Below are 24,793 nucleotides of genomic sequence, written 5' to 3' on the forward strand. Positions count from 1 at the left end.
TGACTCCAGAGGAACTGTTAGCTGGAGAACTGCAAGCTCGCGTCTGCTGGTGCCTCGTCATGGCCGACATCTGACAGACCCTAAGCACTAGAAACACTGGACTACATTATTGAAAGTGGAAAGATCTGTTGTCATGGTGCTTATCTTCATGTACCTCATTTAAAAACAATGTCGAAAGTATCTGAGCATCTTTGACACCAAGTCTCATTTTCGTAGGGGGAATTTTCTGATTCCCACTGTAAGGATGTGGTATGTATAGTGGCCGTCAGCCTGCTGGCTGGTGCTCGGCTGCAAGAAGGTGTTTTGGAGCGCAAACAGTGGACCTGTGATATCATTGAACATTATGGTTTTTAAGTTAATTGTCACCTTTGAACATTAAATGAAATTTTATAATTAAAATTATAAAGCATTTGTGCAGCAACACTAGAAAACAGCATTTCTAATCAAATGGGGAAGTAGAATTTGAGAATAACTATGTTCCAAACAGTCTCCCCCCCCCCGCCCCCCGCTTTACTGAGATGTAATTAACACGGTGTAAGTTTAAGGTCACAATATGATGATTTGATACACATATCTATTGCAAAATGTTTACCACAGTAAGGTTAGTTAACACATCTTTTACCCATAATTACCATTTTGTTTGTTGTTATGGTGAGAACATTAAAGTTGTTCTCTCATTGCAATTTTCAAGTATACGGTACAGAACTGTTAACTACAGTCACCACGCTGTACATTAGATCCCCAGAACTTACTCCTCCTATAACGGGAAGTTTGTGCCCTTTGACCTCCATCTGCCCATCTCCCCCACCGCTCAGTCCCTGGCAACCACCATCTACTCTCTGTTTCTGATTCCATGTCAAACATACTTCCTTAATCAAAACATTTAGAATGAAGGCTTTACTATTTAATTTTACTTTTATGCATTTTTAGGAACGACAACCGATTTTAGATTATCTTCTGGCTTTTAAAATATTTAACTGAACATAACATTATTATTTTTATTTGCTGTCAGTTCAAATTAATATTACCTGTCATTTCAAGCTAAAATACTTTCTGTGTCTTATAAGTATCTATTGAATGATTTTTTTAAAAAAGTATTGACATTAATTATTGCAAGTATGTTAAGAGTAGTAAGATTAAGGTAAAATGTGTTTTTATCTATTAACTTTTCATTAGCCTTTCTTCTTGTCAGTTTGAATTTAAAAATAGATTCCAAAATTACCATCTTAGGCTGAAATGTAAAAACAAAAATACGATTTTTCTCTGTATATCTATTCATATCCAGTTTGATCACTGGCAATTTTTTTATTTCCAGTAAGGGAAGATAGGTTGGTGAAAAGGGAGTAATATGAACTTGTTTTTAGTAAAGGAAATTCCTACTTTACCAACTCACTAAATGACTTCTAGGATATTATGGCTTTGGTAGATAAGGATACATATTGAACTCCCCCCCCCCTTTTTTTTTGACAGAAACGTTAGTAAAAAATTCCATATAGTATCTGAGGTAAATACTGAATAATAGAAGTTCTGGAATAAGTGACTAATGGCCTGGCATGATTAACAGTTGGCTAGATGGCAGGAAATTATTAGTCATTACTGGAATATTTTAAATCTGAAGTCCTAGTAGATGTATGATAGTTGGTGTTGATTTTAATCAAAGGGTAAAGTCTAATAATTTATTTTGCTGTTTTGTAGCAGTAATTATAACTTTAAGAAAAGTTTTTAACTCAAAACAACTGATGAAATTTGACTTCTTAATCATCAATTCCATGTCTAGGAACTTTCTAATGTTCAAAGTACATCTAATGTCAATGCCTAGTTCTAGTTCTCGACCGCCGTTAGCTTGCTAGGTGATTGGATCAAGTACTGAGATTCTCTGATTTTTATTTTCTGCAAAATGAAGAAATTAAATGATTTCTTAGGTCCCTTATCACTCAAATTTTGTATTAAATTTAGTTGTTTTAGAAATATATGCATTATACTTAAGATCATTTCAGAACACTTTCTGTCTAAGTATTGAAATAAATAGATGTGCTATTTGCTGACAGATTGAGACATTGCCAGTTAATAATTTTGTTTCCTGCCACAATGTATATAATGAAACAAACCTTGTGTTAAAAATCTGAAGTATTGGCTTCATGTCCCACCCCACTATAGAGGTAGTTAATCTCTGAGCATCTGTTTACTTATCTGGAAGCATAAACAGTAGTCTCTGCACAGCACACCTCTGAGGGGCAAATAATATGTGTTAAGCATTCTGCAAGTACTCTGTAACTTCAAGGGAATAGTTATTTGAAAGAATATACAAAGGCAAAGCTACTGAATAAGAGTTCAATAGTCAGCATTAAACTAAATTAAAATGAAGATAAAAGGTTAACCTCATGAAGCAAGTTTTGAGGATTTTTTTAAGTAGACAATGAAAACCCATTTAAAATTTAGCTAGATCATTTAAATTTGCAAAACAAGAAAAAAATTTTATGTGACCAGATTGCAAGGCATCTGAAATGGTCTGGTTGAAACTAAACTTGCACTAAAATGGTTTTAAATAAACGTAACACATGTTCATTGTCAAAGATTAGTGTGTGTGATTGACAAATGAAAGTAAATGTACCTTTTAACCTTTCCCCTAATCTCAATTTCTAAAGATAGCCATGTTAGTCTATACAGTTGTCTGTGTATTTATTCATTCAGTAAATATTTGTTGAGCAAAGCTCTATATAAAATTCTGTATTCATTGTAGGATGACATAGCCAACAGCAGACATGATTCTCTGTCCTCATGGTGCTTACGTTCTATTAGCCGAGACAGACAGTAAGCAAGTAAATACATACACAAAGTCATTCAAGCTTTTAGGGCTACTAACAGGAATAAAAAGAATGCTCTGATAAAGAATTTTCAAGTATGGATTAGCAGTTCCTTTAACTAGGACAGACGGCCTTTCTGATGGGAGGCAGAAGTTGAGACTAGAGCATTAGATGCAGCTTCTGTGTTTTACGCTTACACATATGTACGCACGCGCAGGCACACACATTCATACACATTTTACTTGTAGGTGTGAAATCATATTTTCCTGTGACTCTACAAACATTATTTCGTGGATGTGGCTATACTTACAGATTTACCTTTTTTTTAATTGCTCTGTTGTCATCAGGCTAGAATATGAGGAGACTTGTGTTTTTGCATTCTTGGTGGCAGTACAAATTTTTTGAAATGCAATTTAGTAATAATTTAGAATTCATATACCCTCTTATTATATAATCCTATTTATAATGATTTATCTTACAGGTATAGCTACAAGTATTTAAAGATATTTATGTTAGACCAGCATAAATCTGGAAAGAATACAATCAGTACAACCAATAAAGGACCTGATTAAATACATGGATACAATGGAATGCTAGTTAGCTATTAAAAAAATAAGGTAGATTTTATAAGGCAAATAAGGTAGATATGGAAAAATATACAAGTCATAATAAAACAAATTGCAGAAAGCATGTGGAGTCTGATTTCATTTGTGGAAAAGGTGAGAAAGAAGGATATAGATCCATATGCTTGTCTGTGTAAGAAAGTTTTTTAAATCTGCACAACAATCCATTAATTGTGTTGATACCTGAGGAGTGGCATTGAAAAGTCTGAAGATGGGGAGAAGACAAACAATGGATTGTAAATTTTTGAAAAGCCAAATAAAAAATTCTATTGGAAATTAAATTTGGAGTTGCAATCAGGTCTATACATGGTGTTTTTTACTTTGTTCAGTATAGTTTAAAACTTTTTGATTTCTATTTCTTGAAACAAATGCCATGGGAGAAAAACATAGGTTGTTAAGAGTATTTGGCAGCTACCTCCAAATACTGGCTAGTATGGCATTTTTTTCCTGGAAGGTGAATCATGTCATATAAATGTGAAGGTGGTTAGGTAGCATTTATTAAAATATTAAAAGCAAATTAGTTTTGTTAAACCAACAAGTATTTTATTGAGTACACATAGTTTCTGAATAGAGATTTGTTCTTACCTGGTAGAGACCCTGCTATGAAGGCCACCCGGAGAGAGAATGTGAAATCAGAGAGCAGTCTGGTTAGAATGGACCTTAGAGATCTGAGGACCTAGACCAGCTGAGCTGGAGACTCGGTGCGATGACTTGCCTTATACATATCACTGGCTCGTTAGCATCAAAGTCATGACTGATACCTAGGTTTTCAGTTTCAAAATTCACTGTACCACTTTAGCAAGTTTAATATTTTCAAGACAAAGATAATTTACCTTCTCTTAATTTCCGGTTCAGTCTTTTAAGTCTGTTGTGGTTACACTTATTCACAAGGTTGGTCAAGTGTATCATTTTGCAAGGATGACCATGCATCTAGTATACCTGAGACAGTCCTAGTTTATGTCTGTTGTCCCAACATAATTCCAAATGTACTCTTTTGTACTCTCACGGGTATCTGGGTGTGAATCAGTACATTCCATGGTGACTCCACGTATTGCTAATTTATTGAATCCAGAAGGTTCTAAACAGTACTAGGATAGAGGTTTTGGATTATGAACCAAAGAATTGCCATGCAAGATGTGCCAAATGCCAGAATGCTACTGTAATTCTCAGCGGGAGGAAAAGGTATCTGCTAGGTTTGACAGAGCAGGAAGGCTTCTTGAATATGGCATTTGAGCTGAGTGGGGGTTCAGTTTGATCTGGTTACAGGACGATGAAAAACGATGACATTTCACCTGTGTAAGTAAGAAGGCTCAAAGTGCATTTGGAGAATAGTAAGTGGCTCAGTTTACCGGTGTTTGGAAAAGTAAGAATATAAGAATATGCATTCTGGAAAGGGTACGTGGACCAGATTATTTAATATCTAGCCAAAAGGTTGCGATTCGTTGAGTAGCGGGAAGACACTAGCAGTTTTCAGATATAAGAAGAAATAAGTAGCACATTAAGAGGATTGGTATATTGGAGGTGTGTTGAGTGGGTTCAGAGAGGAAAATATGGAATCTGATACCGGTTAGGAGAATTTTGTACCAAATCAGATGTGATATTTAAGACCCTCAACTAGGTGGTGACAGTGGAAAGAGCTTTCACCTCTCAATGGCTCATACATGGTAACTGTTAAATGTCAGATGTTCCTACAAAGGAAGATCAGACAAGATTTGTGATTTTTTTTTTTATACTTAGCATAAGGAAGAGGAAAAGATTGACGTTTTACACTAAATACAAGTAGAGGGATTCTCTGTATAAATCTAAGTTTATAATCTGCGTCTATTAGGTTAAGAACTTTGTCCCTGTTACTTGAGTTGGGCTATGATGACTGCTCTGATTTTAAATAGCTTTGAGAGGTAGGACTGTAATTAAAATACGATTAGTTTGTCTAATGTTTAACATTTCATCTTTGCCCAAAGTCATGAATCTTAAGAACTTGGGAGATCCAGGTAATAACTTCGTATCTTAGTTATAATTTTTGAAGTTTAGCAGTTAAATAGAAGTTCTGCAAATAACATTTCTGGACACAAAGATGGATTTAGAGATTATCAGAGAGCAAGCTTGAATTTGAAGCCATTATTTTGTTATAAAGAAAGAATCCATAATGCAGTGCTAAAAACCCATAGTGCATCTGCGTATCTTTTAATTGGTAGCTGTATTTAAAAGATGCTAAATTATACAATAATGTCCTAGTTGACAGAATATCATTTGGGTCTGAAAGACATCCCTGACAACCTGGCTGCTTGTAGGCTTGATTTCATAGAGTTTCAGTGCTGGACCCGTGTGTTTCCATTTTAGGTGAAGTGTTTTGGGCGTTGAGAATATGTCCCAATTGATGTATGCTCAAGTGATCACCAGACAAAATAAAAGTATAGTATAATTTTAATTATATGCATTTTGAGGAGTGTTTTTCTGTAGTATTAGCATTTTAAATGCTACTGCCTCATAAGTCCTATATATTGTTCTAATATTTTCGCTGTCTGCTTATTTTTAACATCACCCTTTGCTTACTGTCAGAGTTGTTCTCTGAGTTTCGTCTTAACACAGGGTCTGCCTGAGCATCATACACCCCAAATGATAAAAAGAATGTGGGAGACTTATTAGCTGGATTCCAGTTTGGTGATGGTTTTCTCCTAATTTTTAGAGTTCCTCTTCAGTTTACACTCCTTTGCAAATTTGAGTTGTGGTTGCTTGTAAAGTTATTTGTTAAAGATCTGGATTAGGTATTATTTGAATTCTATTACTTTTTACACAATCCGAGGAAATAAAACTGCCAGAATTTGGACTTTTAAATCTGAATCTTAAAAAATGCTAATGAATTTTTCTCTTGACTCTGTTTTGGGAAATTGGTTTTGATTAGAGCTAATGTCAATCGGTACATTGGAACAAAGGCAGTTTTCCCTTTATGTTGGTCTAAATGGGTAATGAGCAGAAATACCCTTACATATTTCGTCTTTCCTCTGGGTGGTTGGAATCTTACTGAAGAGACATCATGTTGATTTAGGATGAAAGGAGAAAAAACTTTTTCCTGGGCTCACTGCTGTGGTAGGTGCGTCATTAGCATCTGGCACACCTTTTTTAATGGGTGCTTTTGATGTCAGGAAAATGTCAGATGACTTCCGTAAAAGTGAAACATCTCTCCTGCACACAGAACAGGAGGAGTATTTTGTGTTCATTTCATTTTATAACTTCCTTCAATTGTTTATGTAAGGCATTTGTTTAAACCAGCAGTTCACTGCCAGGGCTGCTTATCTGAACACACACCTACTACACCTCTCCAATAGAGTGCATTCCTCTGTTATCATGTTCGTTCTGCCCAGCCTTGGGGACTTAGTTCCTCAGGGGAGGGGCTCCAAAGTCTGTGGGATTATTCACGGGCAGCCCTTATCATCTTGCCTTGAAGCTGTTCGGATGCTCAGAACCTGTAGCCTCAGCAAACTGCTTCTGTGAGTTTCTGTTCACATTGCATGGTGCCCCTAAACAGTCTCCGAGCTTCTCATCAGCTGTGCTGATGGGCATTTCAGGTATTTGGAGAGCTTTGAGTTATTCATTTTGTTAGTATGTTGTTCTCTCACAGCCGGAAGACTAAATTCATAAGCACCAACTTGAACTGGGCCTCCGAACGCCCTCTCCCTTCCCTGTTTAGCGATTATTTTAAATCTTCAAGCTCTTCAAACCTACGATTCTCTTACTCTCAGCAGATAACCACACTTCTCAGTTCATTGGAATTGAAGACTCTTTTTGTGATAGAATGCATGGTCAGTTTTTTTGGTGACAGTTCTGTGGGTGTTATGTTTGCTAGATATTGCTGTTTGTAAATATTAGACCGCATTTGTTTGTTGCATTCATAAAGTCCTGTAGAGCCTTACCTAATTTTTGTCCACTTCTTTGCCAATTTCTAAGGAAGCATATTTCTAAGCAAGGTATGAGTATAGGTTTGTTCAATTCTTGTGTTTCTCTTACTGTTTTACATATTCAGAAGCTACGTTGTTAATGCATTAGGAATCATGACTTGTTTTCCTGGTGGATTACTGTGTTCCATCACATCTAAGACACCTTAGATTGTTCCGATGCGTCCTGATTTCACAGAAGTTAAAGTATGAGGAAATGTATCTTAGAACCAAGAAAACATGGTATTTATTTTATCATCAGGAAACATTTGTTTTGCCCTGGGTAATTTTGTGGCCTTCAGTTATGTGTTGTCCGATACTGATACTACTATACCTGCTTTCTTTTTAATAGCACTACCTGATACATATTTTCTGTTCTTTTATTTTCAAACTTTTGATGCCCCTTTGTTTTAGGGTTATCATCTGTTGTCTTAAGTCCTTATGAGTCCTGCCAGCCCATCTCAGTTTGTTCTATTCATCAAAAGGTTACCCTTAGCAATTTGGCATGCATATTTAGTCATTTTTTTCCAGCAGCACTTAAGGTTAATCATGATCTCTTTCCCCTCACCATGTTTTCGTTGCCTTCTTGCTCATGTGTCATGCCTTCCCCCCAAATTTATTCATTGGACTACAATTTCTATTTTCTTCGATTTCTTGTTTTTAATTTATTTTGCAACAGTATACCTGATAGTCTGTTTCCCAGAAAGGTTGTATAAGAAGTAAATTTTTAAGACTGCCTATCTGAAAATATATTTGCTTTCGTATAAAGTTTCATTATCTTTTAGCACACTGTTAGAAATCTTTTTCTTGTTCATTTTTAGATAACAGTTGCCTGTTTTATCCTCTAAGCTTTTGGTATCTTTATCTTTGAATTCTGCCATCTCATGATACAGATCTCTTTCTTCCTCCACAGTCAGTTCATATTGTCCAGCATGGAGTGGTCCCTTTAAATAGATACTTACATTTGTTCAGTCCAGAAAAATTTTACAATGTTATGTATTAGACCATTTATAGCTCTTGCTGCTTATTCTGTTACCTCATCTTAGCCTTTTCCTTTACATGCTGCATCTTGTCCTTGAGTGTTTTGTCCTGACAGAGTCCCTAGAATTACTTTCTAGTCCAGCTTGCTTTTCTGCCTATATTTTTAATAAACTTTTTATTTTACAGTAGTTTTAGACCAGGGGTGTCCAAAGTGCGATCCGCGGGCCAACTGTGGCCCGCAATCCATTTTTAATTGGCCCACAGCAAATTCCAAAAATATATTTAGTTTACTTAAATAAACCAGGTGAGGCAATACGTACTTCACCTCGAGTGAGTGGCCCGGCTGTTTGTGTATTTTACCGCATGTGGCCCTTGGTGAAAAACGTTGAAAAAAGTTTGGACACCCCTGTTTTAGACTTACAGAAAAGTTGTGAAGATAGTACAGAGTTCCCATAACCCTACACTTTTCCCCTGTTGTTAACAGCTTACATTAACATGATACATTTGTCACAGTTAAACAGCATTGACAAATGTTTTTATTAACTACAGTCCATACTTTATTCAGATTTCGTTAGTTTTTAATTTAATGTCCTTTTTCTGTTCCATGATCGTACCCAGAATTCCACATCACATTTAGTCATCATAACTCATTAGGCTCCCCTTGTCTGTGATAGTTTCTCAGACTTTTCTTGTTTTGCATGACCTTGACAGTGCTGAGGAGCATTGGTCAGGTATTTTGTAGAATGTCCCTCAGTTAAGATAGTTGTCTGATATTTTTCTCATGGTTGTACTGGGAATACAGATATTTTTGGAGGAGGATCAAAGAGGTAAATTTCCATTCTCATCACATGAAGGGTATATACTGTCAACATTACTGATCACCATGGATGTTGACCCTGATCACCTGGCTGAAATGGTGTTTGTCAGGTGTCTCCACTGTGAAGTGACTCCTTTTTTCCTTTTCCACATACACACTTGGGAAGGAAGTTGCTGTACACAGCCCACACTTAAAGAGTGGGGAGTTAGGCTCCTCTTCCTGAGGGCAGAGTATCTATATAAGCTATTTGGAATTCTTTTGCACCAGAGATTTGTCTGATCTCCCTCATTTATGTATTTATTCAATCATTTGCTAATATTTTCTTAAGGATTCTTGTGTCTGCATTCATAAGATACATTGGTTTGTAGTTTTCTGATAATGTCTATCTGGTTTTGATAATGGGGTAATGTTCTCTACAGAATGACTTAGGAATGTTCTCTCTCTTTCTGTTTTCTTGAAGAGAGTGTGGAGAATTAGTATGATTAATCTCTTAAGTGCTTGGTAGAATTCACAAGTAAAACCATCTGGGCCTGTTGCTTTCTTTATAGAAGATTTTTAATTATTGACTCTTCTTGAATAGACATAGAGCTGTTAAGGTTATCTAATTCCCCTTGTGTGAGTTTTCATAGTTTGTTTTTCAAAGAATTAGTCTATTTCATCTAAGTTATCAAATACGTGGGCATAGAGTTGTTTGTAGTATTCCCTTACTATCTTTTTAATGCCTATAAAAATCAGTGGTAATGGCCTCGTTTTCATATCTGATATGAGTAATTTGTGGCTTTTTTTTTTTGGCACATGATCGAGGTTTATCAGTTTATTGATATTTTCAAATAACTAGCTTTTAGTCTTATTTTATCTGTTTACCTGTTTTAATTTTCATTGGTTGTTGCACTAATTTTTATTATTTCCTTTCTTCTGCTTGTTTGAAACTTTAAATGCGTATTTATTTCCAAATATGTGGGGTTTTTGCATCTACATTCCTGTTACTTATTTCCCATTTACCTCCATTGTGGTCAGAACATACTTTATATGATTTCTATTCTAGTGTTTCATGGTCCAGATTTTCTCTTAGTGAATTTTCCATGTAAGTTTAAGAACAGTGTGTGTTCTGTTACTGTTAGTTGGAATATTTTATAAATGTCAGTTAGATCAAGATGATTGATAATGCTGTTCAGGGCATCTATTTCCTTACTAATATTCTTCCTGCTTGATCTGTGATTTGCTGACAGAAGGGTATTTAAATTCTCCAGCTATAATAATGAATTTACCTATTTCTCCTTGCAGTTCTATCAATTTTTGCCTCATGTATTTTGACACTCTTTTGTTGGGTGCATACATGTTTAGAATTTTTATGTGGTCTCTTGAGAACTGGTAACTTTATTATTATGTAATGCCTTTCTTTATCCCTGATGATCTTCCTTGTTGTGAAGTCTACTTTGTCTAAAATTAATATAGCTAGCTATTCCAGTTTTCTTTTTTTTTTTTACTTCTCAATTCAGTTTCTTTTTCCCCCCAGCTTTCTTTGGATTAGTGTTAGCATTGTATATCATTCTCCATCCCTTTACTTTTTTTTCTGAATTCATTGTAACTTTTAGTCATGTGGTTTTCTAATCAAAGGATATTTAAACTACAACCACTAACACATGAAGATCTTCAAAAACATCGTTTATGTAAAAAGAGATCTTCCTACTCGAAATTTTGGCATCATTGTTCTAATCTGTTATAAAAAGATGTTTCTAGTTCAACTGAGCCTCCTTGGACAGGGCAGAATTTGTAATCTGCTTCCTGTTCACTGCTCCTTTGATTCCTTGAATACTATCCTAAACTAGAAGTACCCACGCCCATGGTTTCTTGTTCTAGCTACCCTTGTCCTCCACTTCCTCTTCTCTATCTTGTTATTTTCTGCTGCCAATATTTTTTCCCATTTTTTTAATTGTGTTAAAATACATGTAACATAACATTGACTATCTTAACCATTTTTAAGTGCACCACCATTGGCACTAAGTACATTCACATTGTTGTGCAACCATTACTGCCATCCATCTCCAGAATCATTTCATCTTGCAAAACTGAAACTCTATACACATTAAACAATAACTCTCCATTTTCCCTTCCCCTCAGCTCCTGGCAACCCCATTTTACTTTCTGTCAATGACAGAAAGTAGCATGTGTCAGAATTTCCTACGCTTTTAAGGCTGAATAATATTCTATTGTGTGTCTAGACCACATTTTGCTTATCCATTCATCCATTGCCAGATGCTTGGGTTGCTTCCACATTTTAGTTATTGTAAATAATACTGCTCTGAACATAGGTGTGCAAATATCTCTTTGACACCTGCTTTCAGTGCTTAATGAGTTTACACCCAGAAGTGGAATTGCTGGATCATATGAATTCTATTTTTATTTTTATATTTTTGAGGAATGCCACTGTTTTCCATAGTATTTTTGGATATTTTATATAATTCTCTTTCATCTCCTCTCTTAGAGTATTAATTGTATTTCTTTTAAAAATATTTCAATGGTTGCCCTAGATTTTACACTATCTGTTTTAACTAATGTTAAGTCCATTTTTTTAATCAGTTGCTTTCATTATGTCATTGTGAAGTATCAACTCTGCTGCATCCAATGAACCAATAATTACTTTCATAATATTAAGATAAAGTCATTTGTAAGACAGTATCAATTGAGACTTTCGTGCATTTATGACTAATCCGTTATAAACAAATGCCAATCTTAAAACACAATTCCAGGATAAGTGCAGTTACACGGAGTACAGATAAGGAAGCACAAGGCCTATAGGCTATGCTGTGCCAAACGGATGAAAAGTAAAACTGATTTTGTACTGTAGGTGTACATAAATAAAGTCCTGTCTTTTTTCCCCTGTATGTATGCTTAGATTCCTTGCACAAATAACAGAACACTCAGTTCTATTCACTTCAATAGGATGAACTCTTTAGAAAAAGATTGAAAAGATTTGATAATCAACTCCCAAGTTTTATGCTTATTTTTTCTACTTCTATGAACGTACTTAACATAAGCAGGAAAATCTTTCCAGTAAATTGAGCAATTGAAGATGCAAGAGAAAAGTCAAGTCAAGATGCTGTGTCTTGAAGGGCTCCGGCAAGTTACAGATATCCCATGTTGCTTTGGTTTCTCATCTTTGTGTCACATCCCCATGCAAGTTTCTTCTTTATTTCAAGCACCCTATGAATTTTCAGCTTCCTTTTTGGCTTTTACAAAGTTGTGGCAGGCAATTGTTTTGGCAGTTTTTGCATCAAGCTCTAAGGTAGCTCGCTGGTTGCACTTCCTCAGCCTTCTCAATGCTCTACTCTTCCACAGCCCATTCTATGCTCTTTTCAAGGTCCGACTTGTCAATTATTTTTATTTTTAATAGGAGGTTCTGACCGGTCATTGACTGCAAAATACTGATTTAAGTTCCTTCTGATAGGGTATGTAGAAAGGTAGAATGAGCAGGAGGAGGAAACCGGCCCCTGTTAGGAGGCCCCCTGTGGCTGCTCCTACTTAAGTCACAGATACCTCGCTCTGCAGGGTATCGTAAACAGGCGGGCACAAAACAGCTGGCTCAGCAGGACAGCGGGCGCCCAGGTGCCCTAAAGCAAAAAGAAGGAAAAATGCCAGAGAGGGATGGGAAAACATCCCGCTTATCAGAAGGTACGCCCTGCTCCTCAGGGCCATGGTAATGAGCTCAGACAACCATGGGAGCAAGAAGGGAGTAGGACCTGTGCCAGCCAGAGAGTGAGAAGTGCTGGAGAGGGAGCAGGGGAGACAGTTCTACCCACAGAGATAAAAACTCTCCCACAGTGTAGGGAGAGGCTGCTTCCCTCTCTTGGGACAGCCGCTCCACAATCCTTGGAGTGTATCTGCTTTGCTAACAAACTTCTTCCTGTCCGATGCTGCACAATCCCTGTCCCTTGACTGAATTCTTACCGTCAAGAAGACAAGAACTGAGGAAAATGTCACACTCTCCATAACACTCCCCCTGGGTTTCACTTGAATACTGTTATCGCTGAGATTCTTCATTCTTCAATTTACCTTTTCTGGAGCATTTTGGTTTTTTTTCTTCTGAATCTCGAAGTTGAGGTTTTCTGTTCCGAGTGTTTTTTATGGAAGTGTTGATATTGCACGTATGTAAGGGAATTCCCGACGGGCACTGTTCATAGGCATTTACATGAGCCTCTGCTTCAGTTTTCTGTCCGTACGTAGGGAAGTCTGAGATCTCTGGTGTGGTCCTGTCTTCTTTATCTTCCTGTAAGTTAGGCCCAGAGTTCTCTAACGTGTCTTCATCTTCAGAATTCAACTTAACAACACTTTCCATTAGGCCAGGAGGTCGCAGCACTCTCCACACCTTTTCTTGAGGTTCAAGACTGCAAGAGGGTGGCTCTAGAAAGGCCACCCTTTGCCTGCTTGGCTGCACAACCCGGAACTCTGCAGTCTCTCTGGTGGCAGTGTGACACTTTCCCCAAACGGGGGAATCCTGTCCCCAGCACAGCACTGAGCGTGGAAGGTTCTGGTTAAGGATGGCTTACCTGCTGACCCTCCCCTTCACTGCAGCACTTTCACGGGCTACAGCAGTTGTGAACAGGAGCTTGCTTCCCTGACCAGAAGCCTTCACCACCCTCTTACTTTGGCCTGGGGGACGGAGAATACCTCTCCCACCAACAGGATGGAGAAGGTGCTGCAAAGCCCCTTCCCGGCATATTGGAGGCCGGGGGCTTTGCTGACCCACGCTGTGTGGCTCAGGCGAAAGGCTGTGAGGTTGCCCACACTGGTTACCTCCCTCTCCACACCGGCCCTCCCCATCGCCGGAACCAGCCGGGAGCCAGCCACACCATCAGCCCTGCTGACACGTTAGGAGCCCACAGCCCTGCAGCCATCAGAAGACCTCTAAGTCCGTTCTTTGAATAACACTATTACTGCTTCCATTGTAGTTGCAGATGTTGTCTAACAGTGTATTCTCAGTTCCTTCTTTCCACCCCTTGTGTGTTCTGTCATTCATTTCACTTATCCACATTATTGAACAAATAGTTACCTTTTAGATCAGTTAAGAATAAGAAAAATAAAAGATTTTATCTTACCTTCATTTATTCTTTCTCTAACGCTCTTTTGTATGTAGGTCCAAGTTTCTTAACCTGTTTCATTTTCTTCTGCTTGAAGAATGTCTTTTAACATCTCTTTCAGGGCAGGTCAGCTAGCGATGATTCCTTCAATTTTTGTTTGAGAAAATTTTTTGAAGGATAGTTTTTCTGGATATAGAATTCAAGGTTGGTGGTTTTTTGTTTTGTTTTTTTTCAACACTAAGTATTCTCTCTTATTTCTTATGTGGTTCTGATAAGTAGTTCACTGTAATTTTTTATTGTTCCTCTGCAGGTGATTTTTATTCCTCTGACTCTTTCAAAAATTTCTCTTTGTCTTTGGTTTTTTAATATGATATGATTTGATTAGGTATGAATTTTTAAAATATTTATCTTGTTTGGTGTTCTCTGAATCTCCTAGATCTGTGGTTTGGTCTTTGTCATTAATTTTGGAATGTTCTCAGCTATTCTGACTTCAAGTATTTCTTTTCAATTCCTTCTTTGTTCTCCTTCTGGTATTTCATTTTACACCTTTAGATATTGTCCCACAGTTTTCGGATGTTCTGGGGTTTTTTGGTTGGTTGTTTGTTTGTTTCATTTTTTTCCCCCTCTCTTCATTTCAGTTTGGGAAGTTTCTGTGACCTGCCTTCTCGTTGACTCATGCTTTCCTCAGCCATGTCAAGTATGCTCATGGGAACATTACAGGCATTCATCTTTTCTGTTACTGTGTTTTTTATTTCTAGCACCTCCTGATTCTTTGAGTTCTGTCTCTCTGTTTACTCATCTGTTCTTGTATGTTATCTACTTTTTTCATTAGAGTCTTTAGCATATTAGTCATAGTTACTTCGAATTCCCCCTCTGGTAATTTCTACCACTATGTCATGTATTTTGTTCTGATGGTGGTTTCATTTCTTCAGATTCTTTGTGTGTTTTTTTCTTGCCGTTTGGTATGCCTTATAATTTGTTGTTGGAAGTTGGGTATCTTGTATCAGGTAATGGAACTGAAGTAAATAGGCCTGTAGTGTGAGGATTTATGTTAATCTACTTAGGGGTTGGGTTGTGTTTAATGTTTTTGTAGCTATAGATACCAGAGGCTTCAGATTACCTGGTGTACTTGGTGTTTGGCCTCCACCCGACTTCAGAACTTGACTGTGTTCTGTTCCTCAAAGGGAGTGTTTCTTGCGGTTATTTTACTTGAAATCCACTAATATACTTGAGCCCCATTTGTGTGGCCTTAAGATGTGGAGGAAGAGGACCATTTTACAATCTTTTGATTAAGTCTCAGACTTTAAGTCGACCTATGCCTCATGGCTATGACCTTCATAAGTGTCCAATGGTGTAGTTTTTTTCCCTCTTCTTCCTTCTCCCTTCCCTGCCTATAGTGTTCCCGATCTGTTTCCTTGAAGCCCTGTCCCATGTTGACTGGGTTGTTGGATTTTCCCCTCCGCCCTCAGGTGAAACAGGAAGGAAGTCACAGCAGGTAGGACCTCCTTTCCTCCAGTGGTGATAAGGTTTGAGAGTTGTGCTCTAACAAAGTCTTTTCCTCAGGAAAGGAGGCCTTGGCTGTGGAAAAGACTCTGGGCTTGTTTCACAGTGGTTCTTCCCCTCCCACTGCCTAAGAGAGGAGGATTTTTTTGGATCCTCATGGTGAGAAGGAATTCCTGGAGTGGAAAGCCCACAAAAACAGTGTCACTGCTAAGACTGCAGACCCCAGGAATTTCTTATTCTCATACTAGGTCATACGCAACCTCCAGAAATTTATCAAAATTACCAGTTAAATGTTCCTACTGTATCTTTTTATGGGACCGATGCCTTTTGCTTCAGGTAAACAGATCTCGGTTGCTGAATCTCCGGACGCACCTGTCTCCCCAGATTTGGGGTGGCAGTTTGCCTTGTAATTTCAGGTCTCTGATGAATCCAAGAAAAGGCATTCATTTTAAGTTTCATGCATTTGAGGTTTGCCCAGCTTTTGTTGTTTTAGGGCAGGAATGATGACTTTCAAGCTCTGTACTTGCGAGGACTGAACCTGACAACTCGCCTGCTCGTTTTTAATTTCCAGGATCTTGAAAAGTTTTTAAAAGAATGACTTACTATTTTATGGTTCAAATCTTTCACATCTTTTACAATTTTCTCCTTTTTGCTTATTTATTCTGTTCCCTTGATTATTTCTTTTATTGAGTTTTGTACCTCACATTCATTGTGTTAATTCCAGCTTTTTATACATATTTATCTTTGTCCTTGTTTGCCTGCTGCTGACTGATGTAGAATCAAGTAGTAAAAGTTTACCCTAAGGACTCTTTTGGGGGAAAGATGTTTTAAGGTTTCAGGTCTGGGTAAAACCAGGGCAGTATGTGGCTCAATATGAGAGGAAAGGTGAGCCTCTCTGGCCCTGGTGTTCCAAAGATAGTTTTTCACTTAATTACGCATGTGTTTTCTCATGCCTATAGAACATGTCTGGTTTTGCTCTGACCTGCTCATTTGAAAACTGTTTTCTCCTCTGCCACATTTGGCTCTACATTTTCTCTATTCTTTTGTTTTCACCAGACCACTTTCTATCTTTTATGAATTTATCAACATTTCAGTTTTAAGGATGGCATCTTTTTTTATTCAAGTTTTTTTTTCTCTGTAATTTCAAAAGATTTTGGTTGGAAGAAAAGGTAGACTTGTATGTTCAGTCCAATTTGATTCAATGTCATTCACCTTCGATTAACAAAATAGATTTATCACTATTGATAATAGTAAGTTGATATTAATTGAACGCTTTGTGCCAAGGAACATGCTAAATGCTTCCAATATATTATCTCATTTAATCCTTACATCAACACAGTAAAGTGGATGTTGTTTTTATTTGTGTGTATACTTAAGAAAAATGAAGTTTAAAACCATTACATAACCTACCAGGATCACACAGCTAATATATGTAGCAGAGCTGGGATATGAACCTAGCCTGTCTGACTGACAGACAGATCCATTTAAACGCTAGTAGTACTGTGGATGTATAGCTTCTGCCCACCACTTGCTTTACACTTTGTCACTGAAGTTGCTTTGCTCATAAGATACAATTCCTTTCTACCAGAACCAAACTCTGTATGTCTTTCAAGGCCCAGTTTTAAATGCCACAGCTGCAGTATTCTTGGTCCTCTTTCAGCAGAAACAAATTTCTTACATTTTACCTCATTTTACATTTATGTGATCTCTTTTCTAACACTGTCAACTTTCTACTTTTCGTACAATACAGTCATTTGAGGTGCACAATTCTTCCCTATTAAATTGTAAGGTCACTGGGAGAAGGGTTTGTGCCTTTTCTCATTTGTGGCACTTACCTTAATGATGCCTGGTATTGCCTGACATGTGCCATTCCAATAAATAGCATTATTAAATAATTAATGTGTATTTGTTCAGTTTAATTTTTGTCTTTAATTTAGAAATGCATCTTTTCAAGTAAATTTCTACATCAAGGCTGGTGACTTATATATTTGTGTGGAATTTATTTAAATATGAGTAGGGATCTTGAGCACATCTGTTTTAATCCTGCTGTTGGGATTAATATTTGTGAATATCTAGGAAATGGCAAAATAATTTTAGAATTAATTAGGGGCTCCTCATTATGCTGGCATCAATAAAAGTATTTGAGTTAGCATGAAAATTTCAAGGAGATTCAGAACATTTGGGAGTCATTTTCATACTAAATATACATTTTGTTTTCTCTTTTCTAGAAGTTGAAAAATAATAGATCATAATATGGAAGGTGATTCCAAAAACAAACATAGGCATCAAAGAAATCATTGTTTCTGTCATATAAACCTAGAAGGAAAATAGCGTATATGTGTCAGGTCTTCAAATTCACATCATAATTTCACAAAACAATTTGATTATAAGGCATCTTTTTGATAGTTCATAACAATGAGGTTTATGCCACTTCAAACAAGTGATTTATTAAATATAGAATCCCTAAGGTTTATCAGCAATACCATTTGTTCTGTTCCAGAAAATCATAGAATTTCAGAATTACAAATGTTAGCTGTACGGTGCTTGTCTGTACTGTTTTCCAGGGGTGGGGCATTCTTTTGCATGAGATAGCCCATGCTCCTGTTGAATAGAACTTTATGTTTAAAAAATTATTCCTTACTCTAAAATCTGCTTCTGGTTTTCTAAAGCATCTTTCTCATCTCTACTTTGAAACTTTAGAATCTATGAAAATCTTAAGTTTTTTAACACTAACTCCCATGTGGAGTGTCCAGCAGAATGGGATAGTGCGGGGGGTTACACGTATTTATATGAGTCTCCTGGAAGCAGATGTTTGTACATCAGATTGTGACCGTATAATAGGATGCTAAGCCTAAATCATCACCATTGTGTAGCATTGTTCCTCTAGTTTAGTTCTCCTTAATTCAATATCATTATATCTTAAATTTGGGGATAGTGGTGAATTGTATTGGTTTGGGAAAGGGGGAAGACATCTGTCTTTTTCTCATGCTTCTCACTTATGAGCTTCCATGAAATATGCCTAATCTTTTGAAGAGACGCCATTGGGAACAACCATTGTACAGCCTTGATCTCATTGTAACTGCCACATAGTTTTCAGTAGTTCCTTTATGTGACAGATTACTCTCAGGAGCAAATAATTTGCAGCACTTCTCACATTCTGTTAGTGTTTTTATTTTTAATAAAATGCTATGATTAATAGTGTAGTATAATTGTTGTTTCCCCGTTGAGTGTAAATGCTTCATTTGAATGTCTTTAATCTGAAGGAACAGTTGTTTTATTGGACTCTCGGTATTTTTCGGTGCTTCTCAAGGTTTTTTGATTGCTTTGTTTGAGCTATTTACAGGCAGGGAAAATTAACTTCTCCATCAGACTTGTGGAGTAGGACCCAGTAGAGAAGTTTGAAGGATGAATACTGAGATACTTGAACTTTCATGCATATATTTTTATGATTATTTCACAATGGGACAAGCACCTGTAGCAGTTTTGATTGACTTTCCAATGGCTTTATAAAAAATAGCTTATCTCTTTGTTTGGCCTACTGGTATTACGATGACATTAACTTGTAGATGTTATCTGAAATGCCAGATTGCTTTCACTAAGTGTTTTTTTTTTGCAAATCAGACTTAAAGTATAAGGTAATACAAGAGGTGGAGAAGAAAGAATTATTGAAAAGTTGAGAAGTTGTGAACTCCGTTTTTATAAGAATCTGGCGCCCCACTCATCAGTAGGACAGCTGTTTGTTGTTTTAGCTCCTGGAGTGGTGCTCTTCTTCAGGCTGGTCATTCCACATCCGTGCCCAGGAGCCTGACTGGGATTAGCAGTGTTTTCTGTAGCCATAGAGCAATTGTCCTTTTGTTCAGGATCGAGAGTGCAGTTTGGGCATCGTGGGCACCAACCATTGAGTACTTCATTAGCCCTAACCAGGGCTGGCTAGACTGTTAATAGTACAATGGAGTTGGAAATGTAGATTCTTATATGGATTCAAAACTAATAAGAAAACTTGAAGACTCATCTTGTGAAACCGAGTGTTGGATACATGTAACTTTTATTTGAAAAAGCAAATAAAGTGGGTGAAATTTTTACAAATTGAAGAAAAATAATTTAAGATTAATTTGGAAGTTGAATAACATGTTTACCTGACTACATATAAGCATTCTTGCCTTTTTTGGCTAATAAAAGTATTACTTTTACTTTATCTTAGAGTGTTAGGGAGAGCTGACTAATTTTATGTAAAAGTCTATTTTCATGTCTTGTTTAGTTAGACATGAGTCTTCTTGAGAAATTCAGCTTGAAAAGTTTTTTTTAGGATATAAATTCATAGTTTAAAGTTCTTCATATCCCCACAGTTACATATTTTGTCTTAAATGTTTTTTATTTATTTAGCCATTGAACAAACATTTATTGAATGTGTCATAGATATTAGTACCTGCAAAGGAAACAAATGAATATAACAAAGTAAAAATACATAAATGTTTCCTATAATGTCCAGAGTTTAGAAATGTTTTTTTTTTGTTTTGTTTTGCTTTGTTTTTTTAAACAGCCTGCCTCAAAAAGCAGTAAACTTTGTAAGATAGAGGGAGCACTATTACTGTTGGAAGGGCAATTTATTAACCAAAAATTTGGCATTTTAATTAAATAGAAATGTTTTTAATCCAGTGTTTTTTTCAATTACAGTGGTACTTCTTTGAAAGAGTATTGATAATTATTATAATATCTTAAAAACATTTGGAACTTGTACTGCTGGCCATGACAGAGTAACTAGTTTTGGACTAGCCTGCCTGATATATAAACAGCTAGAAAATTGGGCAAAATGTATGAAATAAATAGTTTTAGACTATTTGCAGGACCATGATCGCTAAGAGAATGGAAACAAATGAGCTGAGCCCCATAGTTACCCCCAGCTTTCTACCTGGAAGCACTTTCTAGATTACAGTGCAGGGTTGGGGGAGGGGAGCAGACTCAATGAGCTAAGGAAGCAGAGATCAGAGTTTAGGGCTAAAAAGATAGTTCAGATTTGTAGGGCAGGCTACTGGAAAGAAGAGAGATGTACAGAGAAATTCAAGAAAGCTGTATAGGGTTCCCCTTGAGTCTTTTACTAAACACTAAACTGTATCTACACAGAGCAAGACTCTGCAAGCCCAGACAAAGAACGTTTTCTAAGGAAAGAACAATTACTGAAGAGCTGAGAAATTACTGGAGCATACACAGGGTTGAAAAATGTTCACATTCTATCCAATCAGATTAAAGAAACTTTGTTGAACACCCCAGGTACTCAATGGAGCCTGCAGAAAAGCTATATTTTAAAAGTAGGGTAAACATAGCTCTAGATTCAAGGCTAGTGTAGAATCAGCCTAACAGTTTAAAACAAACCTCAAAGGAACAATTTAATCTGCAAGGATAACTGCCTGCCAGAACAAAGTTCAACACTCTACTTAAGGAAAATAACAAAATCCAAACAACCAACAGGTAGTTTTAAAAAGGAAAATTTGAACCATAACCTGGAGAAAAGTCAATCAGTAGAAAACAAACCCCAGAAATGGCAGACATTGTGAAATTACCAGACAAGGAATTTAAAGCAGCTATTAAAATATGTTCAAGGATATAAAGGAAAACATGAATGTAGTGATAGAACAAATGGTAGTTCAATAAAGAAATGGAAATATTAAAAAAAAGAAAAAACTAAGTGGACGTTCTAATACGGAAAAATACAAGATTTGAAATAACACTTTGGAAGAGCAGAAGTTAGCCAGAAAAACCTTAAGGAAAATCAATGACGCTAACAAGTATAAATTTCTCTTTTCAACTATCTTATTGAAATGTATCTAAAGGTTCACATAAGTTAATGCTAATATAATCACTATTATCATAGCTCTACACAAGTAAAACATTTTTATCATATCGCTCTGTACAAGCAGTATATAATTTTCAACATTATGTAAAGTGCAGGATAGCATAGTGAAATCAATTCTTTTTAGTACCACGTAAGAAGTCTTATGGCCTTTAAGTTATTGCTAGCTCAGTAGGTCTCATCAGTGTGATGCAGATGCCTAGAAGCTATTTTAATCTTTAATTACAACGACACAAAGTATATAGCATCCTTATGTATATTTTGGCCACTTCATTTTAAGAGTTTATAGAAAGGTTTTGAAACCATGTTATAAAGAGATCAGAAGAAAGAACTGGGAACTGTCAATCAAAAGAAGAGAACTACCCTCAAATACTTGAAAGTAATCTGGCAATTGATTCATATTTAAGAGTGTGATATTGTCCTTTTTTTGTTCTAGGATCCAACTTTGGATCCCACATTGCATTTGGTTGTCACATCTCCTTAGTTTACTTCAGCCTGTGACTGTTTTTCAGTCCTTCCTTGTCCATTATGCCCATGACACTTTTGAGAATCACTGGTCAGGTATTAGGTATATAATGTTCTCACTTGGCGCTTGTCTGGTATTTTCTTGTGGTTGCTTTAAGGTTATGGATTTCTTTATCTATCTATTTATTTATTTATTTATTTTTGACAAATACTGCAGAATTGTTGTGCCCTTTTCAACACATCCATATAAGGGGCACATGATACCAGTATGCCTTATTATTCAGTAATGTCAACTCGATCATGTGGTTAATTAAGGTAGTGTCTGCCAGCTTTCTCCATTGTAAAGTTATTTTTTTCCTCTCTGTAATTAATAAATATTTTAGGAGCTGTACTTTGAGGCTGTACAGATACCTGGTTTTTCCTTAAACTTTTGGGATAAAGCTTTTTAACTACTTGGCTTTTATTATGGAACAATTGGGTAGTCAGTCTTTTTTGTTACTGTGGCCACGACCTGATCTAGCAACATAGCAATATTTGTATGTCTTCTCTGCTTCTGCTCAGATTTTCCAGCCAGGGGTGCTTCATTCTCTTGTCTAGTGGTAGTAAGCCTGGTTGAGGAGGAAGATAGGGCATTCCGTGTTTCAGTACGTGGTCTCCACCCCCGTTGGTCACCTCTGAGCCCAGAACCTCTGTGACTTAGTTTTTCCTGTCTCCAGGTGTGATAGCTCCTAATCCCTCTGTCCCCACATCAGCCCTGTCTCCTAACGTGCTGCCAGTCCTTCACGGACAGTTGGGTTGAGTCTCATGAGTCCATCCCTCTGGGGGTACTTAGATTGATGCTGTTCATTTAATTAATTTACCTTTCTCCTATCTACCTTTTTCACACATTGTGGGTTGGGATTACAGAGCTCTCTTAGCTTTGTCCAAAACGGACTTCACGTTCCTATTTCTTGTCCTGTTTGTGGTGGGTGGGGGGCAGTATTTATGGAGTGCTGGACCCAGAAAGTATTTGGCCTTCTGCCCTAAAACAGAAGCCAAAGTAGACTTTCAGAAGGTTATTTGCCATCAGCTCTCAAGCTTTCAAATATACAGACCTTTGGCTCAGCATTTTCACTTCTCAAAATCACCTTACGGGAATATTTACACATGTGCACAAAGGCACATGTATAGGAAAGTTCACAGAAACATTGCCTGACGTAGCCAAAATGAATAAATAAATCATGGAAGCAGACTAAATGTAAGTAACAATAAGGGGATGATGAAATAAACCATGTTACAGTTATATTACAGACCACTTGAGAATAATGAGGTTTGTTTATATATACTGACGTGGGAACTCAAAGACTTGTTACATCGTACAACAGTGTGCAAAGCAACATGTGTGGTTTCATTCCGTTCTCATATTTATGTGTCGTTACGTGTAGGTTTATGTGTATGTCAGTGTATCACTGAAAAGGAAAATATTTGGAGAATGAACGCCAGACTTAACAGCGGTATTGCGGAAATGATGAAAAGCAGAACTTTAACCCTTTTATGTTGTGTATTTCTGTATTATCTAAGTTACTTTTATAACAAGCTTGTTACGTTTGGGCTTTGAAATAAAAATATGAAATAAACTGCCTACAGAAGTAGTTGAACAGTGATGGTAGGTTTTTCAGGCAGATGTTCTCTTCAAGGAGTTCTCCGCTGGACACTGTCTCAGGTATCGTTTAGTTCAGGATTGCACAGACTGGGTTCCTGTTTGGGGATAAAGAGAGTTAAGAATGAGAAATGATCCGTTAAGAATGAGAAATGCTAGGTTAACAAACGGAGCAGATTTTTCTCCTGTAGAATTGTGGGAGTCTTTAACATGCTAATAAGCGTGACAGCTCCCCGCGGTCTCCCAAAGACGATTGTTCTCTGTTTTTACCGTATACCTGGCAACATCTCCCAAAAGAAATGCTCTTGGGAACTGTACTTTGGTTCACACTGCTGTTAGGTGGAGAGCAGTAAGTACCGTGTAAATCGGACTCAGTTCTGAACAGTGAATTCTGAATGAAGCTCCTGGGAAATGCCAAGTTAGTCAGTTCCTTTACATAAAGAACGAAAGGGAGGCTGGAGGGAGACATGTCCCCAGGATGCTCTCTTACCTTTCGAAGGTGTCCAGAAGATTTTGCAAGAAGTTTTCAAAGGAATCTGTTTTCAAAGAAAGATTATGAAAAAGGAACCAAGTCTGAGTTTCAGGAGGAAGCGTACGTGTGCCCACGCACAGCTCCCGTGGCTTGTGTGAGTGGTGTCAGATGAAGACCATCGGCTCCCCCTACCCAGGGGCAGCATGCGCAGCACAGAATCGGACCATCTCTATATGGAAACTGTTCCAAGTGCACAGATGGATGGATGGATCGGTCACAGTCATACTTATAAAACACTAAAAGTGACACGTTATCGGTCACAAATATAATGGATCATTAAAACAACCACAGTGGAGCTGGATTTTGAAAATGATATCTCAACAGCTCCAATGATTTCGTCAAGTAACGAAGTTTGATCAGGAGGGTGTAACCCCTTTTCAGGATCTCACATGGATAAGCTCGCTTGGTTTCACTTAAGAGCCTGTAGAGGTCATAGGTTTCAGAGAAAGTGCCAGTGTGAGGCTGCTGCCAAGCACTTGAGCAGCAGGTAGCAGCATTTTTGATGTTGCTAAGACTTTGAAAGTGTAATAGCTTTTCTCAGATTTCCCAGCTGCCTTTGACTCCAGTCAGA

General features: G+C 37.1%; 1 protein-coding gene and 1 pseudogene across 10 annotated transcripts in view; one reads left to right on the forward strand and one right to left on the reverse strand.

The window, feature by feature from the left end:
* NEO1 (neogenin 1) overlaps window positions 1-24,793 on the forward strand; it is a 209,164-nt gene that overhangs the window by 114,516 nt on the left and 69,855 nt on the right. The window lies entirely within an intron of this gene.
* Window positions 12,283-13,978, reverse strand: LOC109449553 (protein FAM204A; annotated as a pseudogene).

This window comes from Rhinolophus sinicus, linkage group LG03 (genome assembly GCF_036562045.2).
Source record: "Rhinolophus sinicus isolate RSC01 linkage group LG03, ASM3656204v1, whole genome shotgun sequence".
Lineage (NCBI taxonomy): Eukaryota > Metazoa > Chordata > Mammalia > Chiroptera > Rhinolophidae > Rhinolophus > Rhinolophus sinicus.